Source organism: Anser cygnoides, chromosome 2 (assembly GCF_040182565.1).
Source record: "Anser cygnoides isolate HZ-2024a breed goose chromosome 2, Taihu_goose_T2T_genome, whole genome shotgun sequence".
NCBI lineage: Eukaryota > Metazoa > Chordata > Aves > Anseriformes > Anatidae > Anser > Anser cygnoides.
The window spans coordinates 160,241,214-160,259,491 of record NC_089874.1 but is presented as its reverse complement, the minus strand read 5'-3'; the positions used below and the strand labels follow the sequence as shown (position 1 = coordinate 160,259,491).

Sequence of the window (18,278 nt, the reverse complement as noted above, 5' to 3'; positions counted from 1 at the left end):
GAGGAACCCAAAAACTGAAGACAGTACTCGAGGTGCAGGCTCACCAGAGCAGAGTACAGGGGGACAATCACCTCCCTGGTCCTTATGGCTACACCAGTCCTGATACAAGCCAGGATGCCATTGGCCTTCTTGGCCACCTGGACAAACAGCCAGGTCATGTTCAATACTTACAGAATACTTACAGAAATACTTACAAGTTACTTACAGAAAGTTTCATCTCCTTTCAATTAAACAGTCAAAAAATTATTCATATATTGTGTTTGGGCAACTAGACCTCCGCAAACATCTGTGGAGAGAGACAGTTACATCTGGAGTAGAGAATCAGCAGCAACCAGATGATTTGCCTTATGGGCTACTTTCTTTCTTACTGCTGATGAGGACTGAGTTAATGTCTAGATTAGAGCAGCTGCCTAACTTCTTCCTGGACAAAATTCAGTGCAATGAACGTAAATTTAAGAGATCAGCCTGAAATTCAGTACACTTCCTGTATCTATGGAGATCTGCCCCATGGAAAGGGATCTGGGTATTCTGGTCAACAGCAAGTTGAGTATGAGTCAGCAGCATGCCCTGGCATCCAAAATGGTCGATTGTACCCTGGGGCACATCAAGTATGGTGTTACTAGCCAGTCAAGGGATGGGATTGTCCTGCTCTGCTCTGCACTGGTATGGCCTCACCTAGAGCACTGTGTGCAGTTTTGGGCACCACAATATAAGAAGGACATAAAACTATTACAGAGTGTCCAAAGAAGGGCTACCAAGATAGTGAAGGATCTGGAGGGGAAGAGACATGAGGAGCGGCTGAGGGCCCTTGGTTTGTTCAGCCCAGAGCAGAGCAGGCTGAGGGGAGGCCTCATGGCGGCCTGCAGCTCCCTCACGAGGGGAGCGGAGGGGCAGGCGCTGAGCTCTGCTCTCTGGGGACAGCGACAGGACCCGAGGGAACGGCATGGAGCTGGGACAGGGGAGGGTCAGGCTGGGTGTGAGGGAAAGGTTCTGCACCCAGAGGTGGTCGGGCACTGGGACAGGCTCCCCACGGCAGTGGTGATAGCACCAAGCCCGCCAGAGTTCCACAAGTGTTTGCACAATGCTCTCAGACACAGGGTCTGCTTTTTGTGTGGTCCTGTTGTGGAGCCAGGAGTCAGAAATCAATAACCCCTGTGGGTCCCTTCCAATTTAGGATATTCTATGATATTCCCCTTTCACAAGCTCCCTTGGTCAGTGGAGATATGTGAGCAATCATTAAGATCACCTACTACAGATTCCGTTTTTTTTTTGTTATTGTTTTTGGTTTTATTTGTTTGTTTGTTTCATTGTTTTAGTCCAAATCCCTATCTTTTTATGCTTTTTATTGTTGTTCTCTCATGGGAGTACAGGAACCTTCTCTCCACGTTTGCTCGCCATCTCTTTGCATATCCCAACCTCTTCCTGTGCCTGCACAGTCCAGGATGATAGACTTTTTTTGATCTACTTGCAGCCCCATAGCTGTATATGTAAGGAAACGCCTTCTGAAAATTAGTTATACAGACTGGCAGTCAAGCAGTTAAACCAGGCATGAAAATGGTTTGCAATCTGTTCCAGCAGTCTCTCAAGTTTCCATTGTCAAAGTGGGATTATTTTTCAGCAAAACGGCTGCCCTCCAGTACCAGCCCCGGGAATCAATGTAATTAAAAACAAAACAAAAAAAAAAGTTTTATTGTTTTTAAATATATCTCTAAGCTATGGGGGAAAATGAAGCAGAAATCTATTGCAAATAAGAATATTTCTCCTTACTATTCGCACTTATCAGTCTGTATCCAGTCATGAGCTGAAGAAGCTGCGTTTGATCTCTTGTACTTGAGACGGTCTTTGCTGTTTTAAAAGAATACAGCTTCAGTGTTTATTTATGGTGACAACAAAATGCTCCTCACCACTGGGAACTGCTGGGAAGAGCAGAAACGATATAGCTTTCCTCATCAGCAGGAGCAGCCTGGGCTTGGTGCTGCTTGAACACACGTCAAAGCTTTCTGCGTGTCTCCCATGACCTTCCTCAAGGACACCTCCTCGCAGAAGGGAATGGTGATGCTGTTTTCCTGGGTTGCTGTGTATAGGGTGCCTCTTAATGGGATTTTGTGTCAGACCTAGAAGTCTGGGGGAGGTTTAACAAGCATAAAAGGCTAACCTTCTCCCCATTTTACCCTGAAATCCACTTTCTCTGGAGAAGGGCAAACTCTGCCAGTGCTCTAGGTTAACTTGAATACTCAGAGCTATCAGGATGATGCCTTTGTGACAGTTAAGCCCTGTCTGTGAAAGGCAATTGGCTCTTCGGTAAGCAAGCAAATGACATCCAGTGAACATAGGGAAAAACTTGAAAAAATACATTTTAAACTTCAGTCACTTTCCATTATATGAAAGCTTCTGCAGTGTACACAGCTAACTATACATTTTGCCATCATTAATGTCTGCCCTCCAAAAGCAGGACTAACTATCAAAAAGAAAAATCCACCAAGATCTACAAGATCTGCTAAGATCCACAAGTTGTTGGAGACTTATAGGCTCTTATGGGGAAATAGCATTTGACCTCTTCCATTTCTGCCTGTTTGCAACTGTTCAGCCTCTGGGACAGGATGCTAAAGGATAGGATCCAGTGGTCTCTTGCAATTTTTATTATGCTTTTGTTTTGTTTTCTTTTTCCTCCAGCACGAATACCTTCAGTATGATTTTTTTTTTTCTATTAGACTCTACAGAATTGAAACTCCTTCCAGGGATGATGTTTTATAGTAGTTAGTAATGTCACAGCATAGCTTGGATAGGAACTGAGGAATGTTCTTATGCTGTTGCAACAAGAGATTCGAAATCGGATGCAGATAATCAAATCAAAGTGGATTTAGTGGGGACATGAAAGCTACAGCTTCCGATTCCTCTAAGAAGAGACCATCATTACTGAGTTTGGATGCCCAGTGTTACTGAAAGAGATCTTCCACCAGTGAAAATCAGAGGACAAGCTAAAAATCTGGTCCCAAGCTTTATAAATGCACTTACCCATTGCGTAATGCAGCATTGTTGCTGGAGCAAAACTGTAACTTTGTTCCCACCCCCAAAAAAAAAAAAAAGGGGGGGTGGGGGGGAAGCAAAGTGCGGAAAGGAGCCATTAATGTTGTCTAAAAACAAACAAACAAAAAACCATTGTCTCTGCACAAAGGAGCATGATGGCAGGGTAATTCAGTTGGTGCACTTGGTGAGGCCCCAAACCATCCTATAACAGACATTAACCATGCCTTAGAGGTTATTGTCAGCAGTCTGTATCCAGTTAACTATCTTTCCCTGACTGCCGAGCCAATCTCTGCACATGTATATAGGGGGATGTAAGGCTCCCAGCCGGAGTCCTGGGCAAGCAGATGTTCCCAGAATCCCATCCCTGCAGGGCTGAGGGCACTGTCCACATGAGCCCATTTTCGGCAGTGTTGGAAACTCCTGTTTTCCTTCAGCCCCAGGCATCAGTTTAACTCACAGAATCATAGAGCTCCTTTCTCTTCATGGAGTCATGATGTAAACTGAATTAACAAAACAACTGCTAGTGATGAAAAACAAACAAAATAACATAATTCCCTTAAACGTGACTATCTTTTATTTTTAGAGCTAGCTTTTTTCTTTGACTTGCTTTATAGCCGCATTGACTTAGGTAAGGAGTTAGTAAATACAGTCCTGGACAGGAACAAATGTCTGGGAGCCGGGAAAGATGGAAACCACTTAAACACACTTTGCCACAAATAACTTGCAGCTGGAGAAGAAAACCTGGTGAAAAGTGCATGTGCGAGAGCAAAGTCCTTATATTTACAATACAATACCTATAGCAAAGTGATATTTCAGTTTTTCTTATGACAAACCAGACTTTCCAAACATCTAATTTCTAAGAAACTAAGGGGATGGGAGCCCCTCTCCCCCAACTTCTACGTTTTGATTATGTGTGCACAGCCTTGCTACCATGTTATTTAAAGACATGAATTATTCTGTCCCTCTGGTCTGCACCATCCTGTCCAGCTTTGTAGAGCTTACAGAAGGAAAATAGCATTCTGTAGATCCTTACGGATAATCCCCCCAGATTCCAGGTCCCATTTGGATACTGTCTCCAGTTTCACCAACAGCTGTGTATTTGTTATCTTTAGTCCAAGAGCAGGAATTGATATTCTTGAATTAACCTGCTGGTGTTGGTGTTGTGGAACGGCTGGGAAACTGAGATGCTTCCGTTCTTGATGAGATCTGAGCAGACCAAGCAATATGTTTTCTATATTTATATATACACATACATACACAATAACATATTGTATGTATTATTATATACATAATTATATATAACGTTGCTTTCATATAGTGCCTCTGTGTGTGTGTGTATGTGTATATATATATATATATATATACACACACTTAAAACATACCACTTGAAATAGTGTTGATGAATACATAAAACTTCAAGAAAAGAATTTTCTGGGAGGATGGCCAGTATTTTTGCATCTCAGTGGCTTCTGATCAATAGCATTTTATAGTTCCTACTTTTGATCTGCTTTAATGTGCCTTTCTTGGGGAAACTGAAGAACACTTCTACTCTGAAAGATAAGGAGTGCCTTAGTGACAGCCTACATATCAGGATTTTACATATGCTTGTCCTAAGGTTTAATTCTGAAAAAATGGGAATCCTCAAGTACCACTTAGAATTCTTATGGTATTTCTCAGCATTTCTGGATTCCACTAACTGATCTGGGTCTCTGATTCAATACAGAAGCAGAAGGAGGCACGCTGCCAGGCTGCCTAATATCAGAGGACTGCAGACAAGTCCAATAGTCTAAAAAGAGGTGATATGGCTGTAAGAGTTTTTTAGCAAGGCAATGCCCAAGGCCAGTCATCCAGCAGGTGTAAGTCACTATCTGGGAGTCTGGCTCTGTGTGTGTAAGTCAATATGTAACAACAATATGTAAAAGTATTTCACGGCTGCCTCAACTAATTTCTAAATGCAATGCAAGTGAAAAATTGGAAGCAAGAGGAAACACCACTATACAACATCATTTTTTTTTTTTTTTTTTTTTCTGAGCTGCTGTGCAGGTGTTCCACTCTACAGAGGAGAAAAATGTTTGACAGCAAAGAATATTTGTGTTGGCAGTATCACTTGATCCATGTTTCAGGAGCCAAATTGAAAACGTATTTTCCCAAGGTACAGCCATAGATCATTAGAAGGAGCCAACTTTGTGAGCTGCAAAAGTATGTCTGAGAGAGAACAGATGTGTAAATTAAAATGTACCCCCAAAAATGACAGAAATATATTTGGGGATGGGAAAATTCAGTAAGGGTGCAGCAGATTTTGTGTTGTCATTGCTGCTAACAGTCCAGGATTGGCTCTGTCTGCTGCAGTATAGTTGTTACATGGGTGAGCTTTGCTTTTGCTTCTGCAGTGAATGCTCTAAGTCTGCTTTCTTCTCACTGCTTGGTTTCTTACCCTTAGTAAAGGAGAATCTCTGTCTCTTGGTGGCTGGTCTCAGGAATATCTCACAAGGTCCTCCCCGGGGACTCACATCAGCATAGACCAAAATGACACAACTCCCAAAAAATATGCAGCCAGTCATACAGAAATTTCTCCAGGGAACCCACAAAACGGGACCACAAATTTCTGTTTGTTGTGAGTAAGCCCAACATTTTATGGCATTGCCAAATGGTTGGAGAACCAAGTCAACTGGTAGCCTTGTCCTCTGGTCCTGAAGCAGCAATTCCTGGGCAACAGAGGAAAGAGGCCTCATCATCTTCATCATCTCCTCTATCTGGATGTGATCAGTGGTGTTTTCTTTTCAGCTCATCTTCCTTGAAATAAGATCAGCCATAAAAGATGTTAATCAGTGTGAGCTGATGACTTTGCCAAAAGAGATCACATTTCCATAAAAGCAAGATTCATTTTCAGACTAAGATGGCAATATGCCTCAGATATATATGTGAGAAACAATTAGGGGTCACCACCAAAAGCTTTTTGCTTTACAGAGACCCCTCCATTTTCTTCTTTCTCCGTAAAAGAGATAGAAGGCACCACAAACAATCTTACTTATGGAAAATGAGGAAACATCTTACATAAAAAGCCAAGAATTTATTGTAAGTATAATTAAAATCATAACAGTGTAATTCAAGGACTGTTATTTGTTTATACTTATTATAGAAAAAAAAAAAAAGAACAAGTATTTCTATACAGAAAATGTCTCAATAATAGTAATAATACAATTAAAAATTTAATACACCCACTTCTTAGTGTGGGCATACACAATGCCTTTTTTCTGGTGTTATGCTCATCCTTTCACTGCTCCTCTGGGTCTTAAAATTGGTAGCTTCAGACTGCTGGTGGTGGATTCATTCTTTTGGCAAGTCTGGAGGAATATAATTCACTGGGAGGAATATAATATTGACAGTTTCTTCTCCCTCACTCTAGGATTTGCTTGGTGTCATTTTTATACATTTGCCATTATCTTTCTTCATGGCTCCAAAAAGAATTTATAGTCAAATTTGCTATTTGCAGTACCACTTTGTAAGTTAGGTACTATTCTTTATAATCTTTGTTAACCTTATACACAGTTTCTCCAGGTTTTATATTTCTTTAAGAGACTACTGGGAAACTGTAGCATTTGGGGCTCTCCAGTGCCAAGCTTATGTCCCATCTTTTATCACTCCATACCATTACTTCTTTGTGCCACATCCTGTGTCTTCAGTTCTCAAGACCCCTGCTGCCCTGAGAAGCCTGGATTTCTCTATACTACATCACTATGTTACAGTCATAAATATCTCATTCTAATTAGAACAATTCCTTCTTATCTCTGTCTATGCAAAACTGTTGCACCATACAAAGCAAAACACAAGCAAAACAAGTTAGCCATAAACACAGCTGTTTTACCTAAACCACGTAAAACAAAGCAGCAGCAGCTCATGAAAAATTCAGACTGAACAAACCTGATACAGCCTTGCCATCTCAGTTCAAAGCTTATGGTACATGACTAGCAGTAGCAATACCATGTTGCAGGGCTATACACTCTCATACATGTTTTCTTGGGTCCTATATGACCTATCATGACCATCATGGTGACACCTTGCAGCCCGCAAGGTGCTTTGGGTGGCATTGCTCTTTTTCTATGTCATTGTGATGATCTCAGCACCACACCTGGCAGCAGGCTCTGATTTTGTTGCACAAAATGAACATTTTCATTAAGGGAATTCAGATTTGTTCATTTTCTTGCACTGTATAGATAGACACCTTGTTTCATTTTTAACCCCATTTTCCATTAGAGCAATTCATGAGGACTGCATTATGTATGTCAGTAACAAATCTCTGAAGGGAAAGATATTAAAATATGGAAAATGAAGGATTCTTGTCATAGCAAGAAAATAGAAAAGTAACTCAAGCATTACTAACATTGTAGAGTTCACACCATTCTTGACATGAGAACATGAAGCTCACTGGAATTGGAGGCTGATAATTTACTTTTTGCTTCAAAACCATTTTTTTGTTGTTGTTTGTTTGTTTGTTTTGCTTGTTTCCTTTATAGAGAGACTAGTGGTCTGATATGCTTTCTACCTCTTTTTTTTTTTTCCTTTTCTTACAGTAACATTTTCTTGATTATGTTCTTCAACGTATTTATCTATTGACCTATCACATACCCAATATAATATTCAGAATCCAGTCCACCTTACCACAACAACTTTTAAAGCTCTTACCATAAGCCCTTAATACTATCAAGTGTTTTAAAGAATCTCACCAGGACAAAAATCCAGACTACTCTGATTAAACAAATGCCTGATGGTATTTTAAGTTTCAAGCATGTCATATCTGTTTTTAAAGATTTAGACTGATTTTTCACAGTAGTTCCGAAAACAGCAAAAGATCTGTTAATAGATATATGCAACATTTACTCAATAATTATCACCATTAGTGTTAATGACCATAGAGTTACTAGATGCTGTAACCAGCTGGAAAAGGAACATCAGTCCATTCAATTCATAACTTCTGAATCAGAGAACTACACTGATGAGAAGTGCAATTTATTTTTCATTATCTCTGAAAATATTTCACTGTACCTTAATAAAGTTGAAATCTGGATACTACCAGAATCTTAACATTACTTTTCCAGCTGAGTTTTTTCTTCATATTAATGTACTTCTCTGGAATTTCTCACTTTTATCAGTTGCTTTCTAGTGTGGTGTCACGCTGAGACAGAATGATTCCTTCCTTTGCAAACTAATTAGGCCTGGATTTAAGGAAATTCTGCCATCCAAATCTCACCAAAATAAACAATGTCATCACAGTTCAAGCAATCCTAGCAGTAGTTGTCCAGAGACTGGATGAGTATGGAGGGAAATATTACTTTATGGCTGCTCTATGTAAATATTTCTCCATATTCATCTACTATTGGACATTACTAGAAAACAAATAGTGGACTCACTAGTGTTTCAGTCTGAACAAAAGGGAAGTTTTAAATGGCCTAGTGGATTAAATCCATAAATTCCCTATCTCCATTTCTTTTCTGACCCTTTTTTGTCTTTGTTGTAGTGGTGGCTATTCTTCAGGGAACTGTTGCTATACAATCATGGTCATAGCTTGGTGTACATAATACACACTTCAGATAGTCTGCAACCAAATTAACTTAGAGAATCACCATGAGAGAGGCTACAGGAGTTCAGGGATAGTAAGACCTTTGCCAGAGAAGAAAGAAGTCAGGAAAAACGTTGATTCTAAGACAAACTCCCACGGTTTCCAACCATGTCTACAAGCCTCATTGCTGTTCATATCAGGTATCTGTTTTATTTCTACATACAAGTGTAATACTATTACTTAGTACTGTAAAAGTGGTGCAAAGTTTGCAAAGTGGTGACTGCTCATAAACACAGCTCTGGCTTAGGAAATTGCCTCTTCTAACACAGAACAAAAGGCTTTGACACCACATTGCTTTCACATATCACATGATAGGATGGCAGGAAAGCAAAGAAACAATGGTGCAAGAAAAGGATTCACTGTGCATAGCCTGCAGGCTTGCATTGCTGTTGTAATTTAAAGGGCTAATTAATTTAAACTGGTATCCTTCCATTTCTGTTTTCAAAAATGTCAAAGTCCAAAGCATCCTGAGGTAAAATTTGTCTGTCATTTTGCAATATTCTGTTTGCAGTTCTTTAGCTATATAACACTAGCTTTCAAACCTCCGTTCTGTCTTGCTTTCCTTCCCTGCTGGAACTCCAGTGTGAACGTGCATTTGTTTCCATTCTTGGAACCTAACCTCCATGCCTGTCTGTGATTTATCACTATGGCTGTTCCAGCAATAGCTGTTCTATTTCTTTTAAACATACTTTTGTCTCCAGTAGCATTCACTTAATGAAAGCAGAGACTCTGGGTTTTAAATATGTATGGAGGATTGATACATAATGAATATTTATAGATATTTAAAATATTTAGAATGTTCAGAAATATGTTTATATTTTTTTTTCCCTTAGCATAATTGCATTTTTATAGTGTTTTCAATACTAAAACATTTTTACTCTACTTTGGCATTCATCTTGCTCTGTTGTCCTTTTTTCTTGTACCTGTTTGACTAGACCTTTTAATATTTCAGGTCTAACACTCCCAAACAAAACAGAAATGATTCTCAGCTCTCAAGCAGTCCAGGAAGGAGTAAAATTAGGTGTTTTTATTTTTTTCCTTCCTTTTCTAACAAAAATATTTATTTTTAAGAAAATCTCCATATATTTCCATTAATGCCCATTGAAACTTGTAGTTCTATAAACTGCAGCAGGTACATATTAAATACAGGCTCAGTTCAGTATTTGGAAAACTGAATTCTAGATACCTAAATTCATTTTTTTTTTTTTTTAACAGCAAATGAAGGGACCTTTTAAACAAAGTAAGACATTTCTTTAAATAGAGAAGTCATAATGGATGGGGCTTTTTACTGATCTGTGGGCAGGATTTTTCTGACCTGAATTTATCTCTCTGGAAGTGAGGTATCTGATCTAATGGAGCCATGCAAGTTAACTAACTGATGTTTTCAGCACAGAAAGTTGCAGCAGAATGTGCATCTGGGTCTCTGCGTCTCTGTAGAGATCACGTGTGGACCAGTAGCAGCAAGAAGCCAACCGATGTTTCAATAGCCAGTGTGAGGTAACATGAATCCTGGTGCAAGCTCTGGTCCAGAATGAACATTCTTAGGGTTTTAAAACATTCCAGTATTTTTTTAATGAATAGCCTAATCTCTAAACATTATCTTGACTTGATTTTAACTAATTCTATTTTCTTAAATGAGCCACAGTACCACAAATATAAAAAAACACACAGTTACATCTACACTGACTACCTTATGACATACTGTTCCTGATTTGATATTAGTATAACCACTTTTTAGAATGAAAAATACATTGTACTCTAGCTAAATTTAACATAAGTGAAATACATTACAGGTGCAGCATCCCAAGAATAAGGAAATTCTTTATACGTTGAGATATATATTATTATTAATTTTGACAACTGCATTAAGTATGTATAAACCTCTACATTATGCAGTGTATTACATACAGTTATAGCACTTATAAATATCTAATTCAGCTATGAATATAAATATTAACATGTATATATCTGATGCAAGCAGATATAAATGACTAGCTAGTGTAAGATTAGGTACTGAACTATTACTTTAATGGCTTTCTGTGGCCTGAAAGGCCACAGACTGGTGCTGAAAGGACCAGTCCATTCCAATACTCCTTCCATGATCTTTATAAAATTTAATAGCCCCATCTTTGAAAAATATGACTTTGACAGACTAAAAATCTGTTTTTTAATGATTCTAACCACAGGTGAAATAGTTTATGGTGTTTAAATACAGCTCATGAGTCATGGTTTTATTACTATGGGAACTTAAATGTTGGGGGGGGGGGGGGGGGGGGGAGGGGGGCTTCATTACTTCAAATTATCCTCTCGAGTGTCAAGGGTTTCTGTTTGTTTGTTTTGTTTTCCCATCTACAGGCTTCCCAACACAGTTCAGCAGAGCTTTCTGTAGGTGTCTAGAGGGCAAGACATACGAAGAGCAGCTGAGGTGCCTTGGTTTGTTCAGGCCAGAGCAGAGCAGGCCGAGGGGAGGCGTCATGGCGGCCTGCAGCTCCCTCACGAGGGGAGCGGAGGGGCAGGCGCTGAGCTCTGCTCTCTGGGGACAGCGACAGGACCCGAGGGAACGGCATGGAGCTGGGACAGGGGAGGGTCAGGCTGGGTGTGAGGGAAAGGGTCTGCACCCAGAGGTGGTCGGGCACTGGGACAGGCTCCCCACGGCAGTGGTCAGCACTGAGTCTGATGGAGTTCAGGAAGTGTTTGGACAGTGCACTCAGACACAGGGTCTGATTTTTTGCGTGGTCCTGTGTGGAGCCAGGAGTTGGACTCAATGACCCCTGTGGGTCCCTCCAACTTAGGATATTCTGTGATTCTATGAATTTTTCTAAGACTAAATGCTTTTCCTTGGAAAAGGAAGGATGTGAAGTACATTGCTATGCAGTCACTTGTTTTTCCATTGATGTCACCAACAAAAGTGTATTGAAGAAAAGTGTAAATAGTCAGACTGCAGAGCCAGCTTGCATATGGATCTCATTCATCCTTAACAACAGTTCCCTGCCCGTCTAACAAAACAGACATTATCCAAAATGGTTTTTCATTTTTCCATGTGTCCATGGAAAACTGCATTATGTGGACTCAGTGTGCCCAAGCTGATGAAACCCTGCATGCAACTATCACACTGACTAGAGGCAGAAGACTTAAGGTTAGGGAATGTGTGGAAGGCTCACCCTTACAGCTAGAGCACGCTGTACAAGGCGAGAAACCAGAGAACTTGCTACTTTGCAGGTGGCTAAGACAATGAGGACAACTCCAGTTGTTATTACCTTTTACTTGGATCAGTTTCTTCTCTTTTGGTCATGTCTTTGCATCCTCAAATAAGAAAATAGACAAAACACCAGAATAATAAAAAGAGGAATATAATATATAAATATAAAATAAATGACTAAAGGAATGTTAGAAGCTGCTATGTGATCTTCCTTTTCAGTGACTTTGTTTACCTTCTTCCACCATTGCTTTGGACACAGTAGTGGGGGAAGGAAAGAGATCACCCACTTGAGCTTCTCCTGAATGACTGCTGCCATCTCATCTGCGCCCACAACTGCTCATCACTTCAGCTGAAAAATGAGGCAAACAGCCACCAGGCAGATGTGACAGCTCTGTGCCATGCAGCAGAGGAACAGTGAAATGCACAGAGCAGAGGATTTAGCCTGTAAGCTGTTTGTCTGTGTTGTCATTGCCATTAATCAATCCATGCTTAATGCCATTTCTTTCAATTCACTAACTCTATGCTGCCACATCAGTATAACCCTGTCTTCCTTACTGTCTGCCTGTCTCCTGACTTCACCTCCCTCCTGCCATCTCTTTTTCCTCCCTCCTGTCACCCGCCTCCTAAAAGTCATGATGCATGGGTTAATAGAAAACCAAATATTTTTATACACGAATTTAAGGCACTTATCAGGACTTCAGATTGGGAGCTCCTTCAGGCGTCATTGGTCCAATACTGTCCTGAATCTGATGGAGGGCACTGGCCATTACTGTAAGAGTCATTACAGCTTGATGGAAACTCTTAGAAATTTCCTGATGGAAATGTTCTATTGAAATATGAATGTTCTAGAGAGAAAAAGTGATTTCTAGCAAAATGTTCTATTGGGAAACCTGACATGCCTCCTCAAATATACCACAAAGGTTTTGGGGGAGCCCATTGAAGACAGTGATTCATAAAGTTATAGTTTGGCCCGTCTTGAGAGAAGAATGACTGACCAGCACAACAGCTCCTATGAATTTCATAGCAGAGCACAAATATCTCTGAGATGATGGAAAATTTTGTTTTCAATCTGTTTTGTCAGACTTTTCCATTCCATTGAAACTTTCAACATATCGACTTTACATTTCAGCTTGTGGTAAACGTAATACATAGCAATGCAACAGTTTTCCTTAAAGATTGAGATTACATTTTTAAAAATCAGTTCTAATTCAAAAACATAAATTGCATCTTTCCACTTTTCCATCATATGCAAATTCATTAAACTATATACTGTAGAGCATGACTTCTCTATCCATTGATGTTACTCATGAATATTTGCTTTATGCTGTAATGTGCCACTTACTGTAAAGCTGAGCTACATTCAAGCTGCAGAGCTGTAATAACATTATCTGGGGATGTACCAGGATGGGATATCTCTGTTTGTAATGGCACTTCAATAATTGCTTGTCATATTTAATCAAGGAGTTAGAACTGGTGATGTGACTGTTTCTGTGGGTAGAGAGAATGAACATTTATTTACAGAAGAGTAGAGAATGACTGACTGTGATAGACCAGTCACATATATGTGCAGTCCTTGAAAGTGTGCTGTGTGCTGTAGTAAAGAAAGATATAAAACTGCTCAACCTATACTCACTGAAGACTGAAACATTCCTGAGTGAGTGAGTACTGATGAAAGCAAAAGGATTTTTATACAGGAAAAATAACTGTCTGATCAGAACGTGTTCTCCTTCTACTTGTTTATCCCACAGATTCTTTTTTCTTTTTCCCTGAAACTGTCCAAAATATTATGTTTTTTTTTTGTTTGTTAGTTTGTTTGTTTTTTTGTTGTTGTTTGTTTGTTTGTTTTCCTTTGAGCTTTTGCTTTTGACAAAGAATTCAAAAGAAATGGGTAATTATTTCCTACCAGTTTGTAGAAAATGTCATCTTTGCTTTGAAACCTAATTTACCTTTTCTTGCAGAAGAATTCAAAATCCAACATATTGGAATTATATTAACAGCTAATGACAGGAGTTATAACAACAACTTAAGAAAAACAGTTGGTCATTACAGAGGGTTCTTGTTTCAAGTAAGAATGGACATTGTTTTAAATTATATAATTATCTCCTTTCAAAAAGGAAAATGAAATAAAATTTCTCTAGTGGTGTTACAGGATGTCATAATGACACAGAACAATAACAATGTCAAAGTAATTAAAAAGCATCAATAAAGAAAGACAAAACTACTCTGCATTGACATATTTACTTATAAATAAATAAATAAATAAACAAACAAACAAATAAATAAATAATAATAAAAAGATAGTATGGTCATGAAATACAATGAATAATCAAATTTCAGGTTAAACAGTGTTCCTCTACTCAATCACCTGCAAAGACATAGATAAAGAATGGAAGAAGTGCAGTGAAGGTAGATTTAAAACAACAACAACAACAAAATCACTGAAACCCACAAAAATTTTCATGTCCTTGAAGGTGCAATGTCAAAAACTATACCATGAAAATAAGAAAATACAGAAATGTTTTTAGAAACCTCCTTCTAAAAAAGAGGAAATCTAATCTTGCAAATAAGTAATGGCAAGTGCCTGGAAGAAAATCTCTTCAGAAGCTCACATGGAGGTGAGATGACAGGTGAATTTCACACAGATAAAACATCTTAATCTGAAATTATACCATCTGAAAAATTTGCAAAAATATACAGAGAAAGAGCAGCAGATCTTCAGATTCAAGATGTCCTTTAGGTATCTGTAAGGTTAAAATTTTGTTAGACTAGATTCTTTTATGACATCTGCATACAAGACTTGCTGCTTATGGTCCCCATGGTTCTAACTCTTCCAAACTCTCACACGGGAGATTGTGGCTTTTGTGCCCTATCCAGCTCAGTTTGCTGTTTTCATGTCACTTGGTTCTCAATACCCTGTGGCCATGCAATGAGAACCTGTCTCTGTAGAGTTTACTGAGTAACGGAGGAGAGAGGTCTTTTTTTTTTTTTTTCCCAAAAGAATGTCATCCCATTGGGGTAGGGATGAAAAGGAAACCCAGCAGGTAGAAGGTGAGCAATCCCACTCTCTATCTTTTTTTTTTTTTTTTTTCCATTTTTTTACTTTTTTATTTCTTTTTTCTTTCTTTTCTTTTTTTCTTTTCCTTTTTTTTCCTTTTTTCTTTTTTTTTCTTTTTTTTTCTTTTTTTCTTTCTTTCTTTTTTCTTTTTTTTTCTTTTTTTTTTTTCCTTTTTTTTCTTTTTTCTTTTTTTTCTTTTTTTTTCTTTTTTTTCTTTCTTTCTTTTTTCTTTTTTTTTCTTTTTTTTTTTTCTTTTCCTTTTCCACTTCTCTCCTATATCTGTCTCTATGATGTACTCTGGTTGAATTTTAGACTCACAGTGTCATTTCTCTGACTTCTTGGCATGCAACTATCAAAGGCTTGCAACCCCCATGGCACCATAAATCTGGACATTGCTCAGTGGAGAGGTTGCCTTCTGCAGAGCAGAAAAGCCCCACAGTAGAACATCTGCACAGAGGAAGGAGCTGAAGATAAACATCTCCATGCCCTCAGTGAGGTATGTGGTTACACTGACTTGTGACTTAGTTTGTCCATCTCTAAATTAGAAATAAGTTGGTGTGTAGGGTTAATAATACCTGTTTAATTCATCCTGTTCCTCAATCCCCTGTCAAAAGGCGGTGATGAAAAATGTGTGATGTCTAATTTCTGACTTTTCTTTTTGTTCTTTTTTTTTTTTTTTTAGTTTCCATTTGTCTATTGATTGTTGACAGCATCCAACTCTCCTGCTTTCAGGAATGTGCCTCTTCAAGTCAGCATCTGCTCAATGCTACATTTTTAGCTCAAGAACATATTGCTCTTCAGATACAAACAAGTGATATCCCAACATCTGAATCTATTTGTGGAAAAGTGTGCTGAGGAGTGAAGCTGCAAGAAAACCTTTTTCAGGACTTATTCAAAAGCAAACTGATTTTTTTTCTCTCCCTCTTTACCTTAAAATCACTCCATGTTAAAGAGAATTGCTGTTTCTTGAGGCCAAAAAAAAAACAAAAAAAAAAAAAAAAACATTTGGTATATATCTCTCCATATCTCAACCCTGATTAAACAATATCCACTTCCACTCACACATGCCTTTATAGCCCTTCATCCCATGCTTAACAGTAGAATCATAGAATATCCTGAATTTGAAGGGACCTTCAAAGAAGGGACCTACAAGAATGATGGAGCTCAATACATGCTGTTTCAATTTTGTATCCTCATCAGATTCCTGAAGACTAATTCCTCTAAATGTTGAAAATTATCCCTTGACTAAAAGAATTACAGACTGATAATACATGTCAAGTTCAACTAAACACGCTGTATAGGAGCAGGAGAGGATGAGGCTACCGCTGATGGTCTCATTAGAGTTCACTACATCAGCTTTGAAAGGTTTCTCTGCTGACCTCAGCACCCACACTGCTGGCATGAGTGTGTTTGCTTAAAATAGACAGGAGCAAAGTTCATGTGTATTTTTTAAAATAAGTAATAGTGAGAGCAGAAGAAAGGGAGATATCAGGAAGAAGCCTGATAAATGAAAATGTTACTGCAATTCTAATTTGTCTGTTTCACTGAGTCACCCACTAGACTTTTTTGGACTGGTATTTTTAGGTTAGACCAATATTGATTTAACAGGTTAAAAGAGGTTTAAATGATCCAGTGTCAACTGCATAGGTTTTGCTCTGGCTTCTTAGATAACATTGGTTGAAGCCATGTAATTACCAAGTCAAGAAATTTCCACATGCAAAGTAGAACAACTACATCCCCATATGGGTGGCAGAGATGAGCACTTCAGCAGGCTCTCAGTTCTTGGGGTAGCTTTTGGTTTACCTGGAGGCCAGCAAGGATTTCAGAAGGAACAAAGTCACTCAGGCTTTTAGGTAATATATGAGGGGAAGAAAACAGTGTTGGGAAAGAAAGTTTACATTTTTTAGGTAGAACTTGATCTGTTCCCACCTGGGATTATATAATTGCTTCTGATAGCAAAGGGATGGATACAATGACCTTTCCAGTTCTTTGTCACTGAAATGTTTGACAAGGGGACTGAAACAGTTCTAGCAACAGGAGTTTAAGATAAAAATAGAAAGTAGTCTTGTCTCTAGCTTTAATTACCAGGTGCTGAGGCATTTTCTCAGCATTGAAAATAGGATTTCTGTCAGTGACATATGACTTGTGTCTGTCTTGTGGCTTCTCCCTTTAGAGGTGATTAAGAAAAAATAGTCAAATGAATGAAGTTTCTGGAAGAGCATCAAGCCCCAAAACACAAGATGGTGAGAATGGTAGATTCTACTTATGCATCTGTCTTCCTGTCAGTTCAGAGTCACCTACAGATCCACTAGACTTTCTGTTCCACACCATAAATTCCCAGGTAACTACAGAGAGCTTTTAAACCCCACTATAACTATTCCTACTGTGGAAAGACAGAAAAAGAGATCTATCTGATTGAAACGTAAGACATGTATATATGGCAGATTTCAGCCAAGTAGAAAGATGGAAGAGTTAATCCCTATTCAAAATGTACAGCTCATTAAAAGTCTGGAAAACAAAGCAAGATATTTTGCTATCCAGGGTTGATATTAATTAAGTGATGACACAAATACTTTTTATTTCTTGGATATTTATCTTTATGCAGGAGGATGGGTAGAAATTACAGCCTGTTCCTTGGGGAAACTGCATGGAAAGAATGAAGCCACTTGCACATTTTCTCCATGTTTCTCTCTATATCCTAATAAAACAAATGACAAACCATTTTCCTGGTTTTTAATTGTTTTTGATCACTCCATGTGTATGTAGATGTGTGTTTTGTTCCCTAACATTAGGTAAAGGCTATGAGTGTATGAATCCATCATATCTTTTAAAAATTTCTCTCAGCTTTTGTTTTTCTCACTATGCTGCTGATTAATTTCAATTAACTTAATCTAAGATGGTGAAACATTTAGCAGATACAAGTGGCACATTATAGTTATTAATGCTGTAAAGGCTAATTGGAGTGTTGTTGCATATTGCCTTGAATTTGTCAGCTTCTTTCAAATCCCGATAAATAAGTACATGGATTGGATTGCAGTGCAGGTAATAAAATAGCTTTTCAAACCATGTCTCCAAACATTTTTCTATCCTGCTAATATTAATAATCTAAAAAGAGATATATATTTTTTTCTGCTGTTGTTTTTAAAGTAGGTTTTTGCCTTTTTAGATTCTTAGAAACATAGGAGCTGGAAATGCCTTGGAGCCCAACATTTTAAAGCGATATTAATACATATTGCTAATAATTTATAACAGATCTCCTCCCCTACCCAATAATCTCCTTCTCCCAATAATTAACCATTCTGCACTCTGTAAAACGAAAGTTTTGTTTTCATTTCTGAATGGATAGTCAAAGATACATTTCAATAGTGTATGAACATAAG

General features: G+C 38.4%; 1 long non-coding RNA gene across 1 annotated transcript; it reads left to right on the top strand.

Annotated features, from left to right (window-relative positions):
- Positions 1-12,122: 12,122 nt before the first annotated feature.
- LOC106042180 (uncharacterized) lies at positions 12,123-15,832 on the top strand. The gene is made up of 3 exons (XR_001210952.3): positions 12,123-12,287; positions 15,257-15,394; positions 15,581-15,832. It is a non-coding gene; the product is annotated as an uncharacterized lncRNA (long non-coding RNA).
- Positions 15,833-18,278: the final 2,446 nt, after the last annotated feature.